The sequence below is a fragment of the Arachis ipaensis genome, chromosome B07 (genome assembly GCF_000816755.2).
Source record: "Arachis ipaensis cultivar K30076 chromosome B07, Araip1.1, whole genome shotgun sequence".
NCBI classification, from domain to species: Eukaryota; Viridiplantae; Streptophyta; class Magnoliopsida; order Fabales; family Fabaceae; genus Arachis; species Arachis ipaensis.
This window is the reverse complement of record NC_029791.2, coordinates 6,473,968-6,480,438: the sequence shown is the minus strand read 5'-3', so window position 1 is coordinate 6,480,438 and position 6,471 is coordinate 6,473,968.

Here is a 6,471-nt window from a genome sequence, read left to right as displayed (position 1 = left end):
ATAAATTAAATAAAAAAAATAATCATAGATAATAATAAAATCATAAACGTTGGATTCCAAATTAATATTAAGAATAAGATTATCGAGAGTACTGGAATAAAAGTACAATGTAAAAAAATACTAAAGTAACATTCTCACGTTAATACTTAAAAAATATAACATATTATTTAAAAATATATTTTTTCTATTTTATATCGACCAAGAGGTTAGTTATACTATCTTGGTCGTATCAATATTTTTGCATTGGATGCTTGATATGTGTCAAAGTTTTATGCATGTTATATATCTTTCTCAGTTATAATATGTTTAATTTAAAAAATATAGGATTATATATTTGTTGGCGTTATCTTTAGGAATGGAAAAGGGAAGTAAATAAGAGAGGGACCTATTAGCACTTTTATTATACTAAATTGTTTGTCTATATGTGTTGTTATTATTATTACAACAACAACAAAACATTGTCCCACTAAGTGGGGTCGGCTACATGAATCAAACGACGTCATTGTGCTCTGTCATGTGTCATGTCTACAGAGAGACCATTTACATGTAGATCTCGTTTGACCACCTCATGGATGGTCTTTTTAGGTCTTCCTCTGTCTTTCGCTCCTTGTCCATCTTCCATCTCATCCACCCTCCTGACTGGATGTTCTATCGGTCTTCTTCTCACATGTCCAAACCACCTAAAACGCGATTCAACCATCTTTTCCATAATGGGTGCTACTCCAACTCTCTCCCTTATATCTTCATTCCTTATTTTATCCAATCACGTATGACCACTCATCCATCTCAACATCTTCATCTTTGCCACACTCAGCTTATGTTCGTGCTCCCCTTTAGCCGCCCAACACTCCGTACCATAACGCATAGCCGGTCTTATAGCGGTGCGATAGAATTTACCTTTAAGTTTTAAAGGCACTTTTTTGTCGCATATAAAACCAGATGTACTCCGCCATTTTGACCACCCTGCTTGGATCCTATGATTTACATCCTGTTCAATCTCTCCATTATCCTGTATGATGCACCCCGGATACTTAAAACTTTTAACTTTTCGTAGGGTGTTTTCTCCAATCTTCACCTCTATATTAGGGTTTTTCCTTCTCGGATTGAACTTACGTTCCATATATTCCGTCTTGCTACGGCTTATGCGCATACCATACACTTCTAAAGCTTCTCTCCATAACTCCAACTTCTTATTTAGGTCTTCCCTTGACTCTCCCATAAGGACGATATCATCGGCAAAAAGCATGCACCATGGCACAGGTTCTTGGATGTGCTCTGTGAGTACTTCCAAGACTAATGTGAAAATGTATGGATTTAAGGATGATCCCTGGTGTAATCCTATACCAATAGAAAATTCCTCTGTCACACCACCTTGAGTCTTCACACTAGTTGTGGCCCCATCATACATATCTTTAATTGCACGAATATATGCGATCCTTACCCTCCTCTTTTCTAAAACCTTCCATAAGACCTCCATTGGTACCCTATCATACGCTTTTTCCAAATCAATAAACACCATATGTAGATCCCTTTTATTACTACGATACCTCTCCATAATCCTTCTTAAAAGGTATACCGCTTCAGTGGTAGATCTGTCTGGCATGAATCCAAATTGGTTCTCTGTTACTTGTGTCTCTTTTCTCAACCTCCGTTCTATCACCCTTTCCCATAACTTCATGGTATGACTCATAAGCTTGATCCCTCTATAATTTCCGCAACTTTGTATATCCCCCTTATTCTTGTAGATAGGTACCAATGTGCTCTTTCTCCACTCATCAGGCATCTTCTTTGACCTTAAAATCTCATTAAAAAACTTGGTTAACCAGTTAATGCCTTTTTCTCCAAGACCCTTCCAAACCTCAATCGGGATATTATCAGGTCCTACTGCCATGCCATTTGTCATCTGCTTTAGAGCCTCTTTTACCTCAAAGTCTCGAATTCTTTGATAGTAGTCAAAGTTTTGATCTTCTTCCCTTGTGCATAAAAAATGTGTTATTATTATTATTAGAGAAAATATAAAACAAAGATAAGAAATAAAAAATGTGAAATTTCAATTACTGATAAGAATATATATGCTCAAGTTGTATGTTTATACTATTTTTTTAAATTATATTTATTCATATTAATATTACAAGTATGATGAGAAGTACATATTATATGTGAACGACTCTTCTTCATAAATCGTGGGTGGATATCACAGTTTACGTGTCCATGTCTCTTTTTCATAAACCGTGGGAGGTTGCCACAGTTTATGTTCATTATTCTCTCTTCATAAACCATAGCAGAATACTACGGTTTATGTGTAAACGCTGAAATGTGGGAAGATTTCACGGTTTATATAAATATGTTTCAGGACATACAAGTAACTAAATCTATATTGTTGTAATTACGTAAACATTTTTCTAGTTTATTTCATTTAAGTAATTTACCCTAAAATCATTTGTTAGACAGATCTTCAATTGAAGAACTAAGATTTAAATAAGTAAAGAATTAAGTGCAAAATTTATGACATATCAATATTAACAAAAAACTTTGAATGTGTTTGAGTTTTTTTTTTTAATAGAGAAAAAAGAGGTAAAAGAACCAAAGCCAATTTAATGATTTGGTTCTTAAGCATATCAATTATCAAATAATGATATTCAAACCCATTAATATTGATCACGGTTTTAATATTGATAATTGATATAAACATATTTATATAAACCGTGAAACCTTCGCAGATTTACATATTTGAAACCAAACCATTATTTGGGTTAAAACCGTTCTATATATTCCTTTGAATTTGAAACAGTATTTTTAGCTACAAGATTAATTGCGTAATTAATTGTTTTTTGAATTAAGGTGATGTAAGCCTTCTATTTTTAACTCAAAGTTTCTTGAATCTTTTTTATTAGATTCTTTTAATTTTTAGAATAATATCCTCAAATTTCTTCTTATTTATCATAAAAAAAAAGTATCCAAACAATTTGTTCACAAAAAACATGATAAACTACATTTTCAAATAAAGATTAGACTTCTCAAAATAGCATGAAGTTCAGCTTGAAAAATACTAGAATTTTTTAATTTTCTAAAGTAATCTTTCATCCAGTACTTATCAAAATTGCGAATAAGATAACTAAAACCTGCTAATCCACTAAAAGGACTCTAACTGGCATCAAAGTTTATTTTAACCGAGTTTACAAAATGATGGACCAAAAAAAAAAAACGAAAAAAAAGATAAAAAATATACATATTAAAGATGATATGTATCTCCCTATTTGAGCTCCGAATCATACTAACTACTCTACTAGCATTCCAACTATCATCAGGGTTGTAAAGATCATTATTTTTACGCCTCTAAATCCATCAAAGAGTTGAATAAAACAAAAAAGTATTTCTCTATTAGGCATCTCACTTCAGCCAATTGTTCAAACTTGGACAAACAAAATACATACCTAAAAGAGTCAAAATTTCTCTTTACTTTGATACAGTCCCTGAGGCAATGAAGAAGAAATTCAAGAGCTTATTGACATCTACGACGACGTTTTAAAATCACAGATAAAACCTAAGCTCAACAGTGGAAATCCAAATCCTATTATGCCGACAAAGTTAAAAAAATTGTACTTTTTCGACACTTGCGGTCTTCAAATCCACAACCAAGTGTCAAAAACAGCCCAACTAAACTTTCGCTCAATGAGCCACCTGTGTCCACTACTAGTTGAGTAGAAATGAGATGTAAATGCATTTTAAACCTAACCCGGTCTTTTTTCAGCTTGTAGATCAATATTAAAATCTTTTGAAAAAGTATATGGAACCAAGAGGTTATCAGCCAAAAACTAAACAAAACCATATTAATTTATATTAATAATTAATTTTAAATTTTTAAATTTAAAATTTAAAAAATTTAAAATTGATTAAGTAAACCTAATTAAAACTTATAAAAACTTTTATCTTCTCTCTCACATTAACCTACCCACCTCCAACAATCATACACACAGATTCCTCTCTCTCACCGTCACACGATCCCTAAGGCGGCGACGATTTCAAGGGCGGGGGACAGCCGGAGAAGCCATGGAGGCGGTGACGGACGTGGATGGAGGAGGCGACGGAGGAACTGTTAATATCATCAATCAAAGGAAGTAACCATTGCTGAAATCCATTCTTCTCTACAACTATAGCCAACTACTTTTGCTTCATCAATCAAAGGCTGCAACATTTCATCCATTGAATCAACATAATCGCTTGTGATCTTATATACAAGCGTAAATATAAATTCTGGTTTATCAATCCATTTTGAGAAATGTCGCTGGAAGCCAATGACAAGGGATTCGCAAGCTCTTCAATTACCCAAAGTGGTTATTAGGTGTCATTTTGATGATTAAAGAGACTGCAAATTACACAATTACAGAAATATAAAAAAACATTCATTTAATATGGAAAAAAACATCCTAATACTTAACAAAAGAAATATTCCGTTATATTTTAGTAAAAACAATTAAATATCTATAAAATTTAAAAAAAATATGAAATTCTTAAAGAAATAGAGACATTCACATTTGCAATATAAAAAAATTCGAAAAATATATAAAAGAACATCCATTTAGTATGAAAAAGAAACATTCTGATACTTAGCAGAAGAAACATCCATATATATTAATTCGTAGAAATTTTGGATTCACTCAGAAGTATTTGGCTGATTTTTGGCTAATACCCTTTTGGTTCCCTAGCATTGTTCAAATCTTTTTAGTGCTCTTGGCTTTTTTACTGATATATGCATAGAAAATTCTTTATTTTTCCTAATAAGTACAGATGAAAATTCCTCTCTAATTGCATATGGCCAAATCACAATTTTCACCCACAAAATGAAAATAGGCACCATTTCATGCAAGATGGCCACGAAATGGGTGTTGACACACGCCATGTCAAGCTCACCAGTCACGAAATGGAACACTTCAATGCTGACACATACGAAATGATCTAGAATAGTGGATATGTCATGAATTTATGAATATATGAGAACATGCAACCTATTTATTAATCAACTACAATCATTAAAAAATAGAAAAATATCATTTATGTTTAGTAATTTTTTAATTAAAATTAGTTTCACAATAAAATTGATTAACTCAAGATGATAAACCATAACAACTCCTTTAATGTTATATTTGATTGATTGGTCAATGGTTCTATCGGATAGTGATGGTAATGTAGACCTTGAACCATCCAAAATTTGCTCATTTCAGAAACTATTGTGTAGGACAAGCCCTGCATACCATACATTGCTTGTTCAGATTGACGCAATCTGAACCCGACCACAACAAAATAAATGACGGGGATTAGTATTTATTATAGGCGTCAGGTAACAGATAGTTATTTTTTTAAAGGAAAGTCTTTTTTTGTTTGAATTAAAATCTCAGCATAAATGTTAATCCTTGTTGTTAATATATTTTTATCATTATAATCATTGTCTTCAAAATTCAAACTCTATATATCAGTTTCTAAGATTTTAGCTAAATCATAGCATCCAATCTTCAAACTCTTTTTTCTCTCAATCTTTTTTTTTTCTATGCTAGTTACATTTCTAGTCCTACTTGAGTCAACCATTTATAATAAAATTGTATAATATAATAATATAAATTTGTACTATATAGTATTTTTTATTATCATTGAAAATTTGATTCAAAATAATAAAATTATATAATATAAAATTGTACTATTTAGTATATTTTTCACTATCATTGATGATTTGATTTCAAATAATGAAGTTATATAATGTAATAAAATTATATAATATAATTTGGAATGGGCCAACTCGTGTGTGTCGCCAGTGAGTTGGCCACTTCATGTGTGCCAGTCTTAAAGTGCTTTATTTCGTGGCTAGTGAACTTGACATGGCGTGTGTCAGGTAACAGCATCTATTTTGTGGCCACCTTGTATGAAATGGTACCTATTTTCATTTCGTGAGTGAGAATTGCGAATTGGCCATGCACAATTTGAGAGGAATTTTCATCCGTGCGTATTATGAGAAATAAAGAATTTTCCATGCATATATCATTAAAAAAGCCTCCCTAGTCTCATAAGAAATAATGGCGATAATATTAATAAAATTCCAACATTTTATTAGAAGTTTTCAATGATCAAATCAATATCAGAGATATTCACATAAGATGATTAGTCCAGAATTTCTCTTTATATCTAGTAAAAAAAAAACTAATAAAACCAAAGTTTACCAAAATATTCATTTATTTCTCTATTATACCTAAGGCTGGAAGTGAGTCAAGCCAGCTCATGAGCTAGCTCGAACTCAACTCGTTAATAGTTCGATAAGCTGAGCTCGTGAGCTAGTGAGCCAAGTTTGAACTTGGAATTGAGCTCATAAATTAAATGAGACGAGCTTGAGTTTGGATAAGCTCAACTCATTAACTCGTGAGCTGACTCGATTATATATATACACATGTCCTATATGCATTTAATCTATATTTTTAATATTAT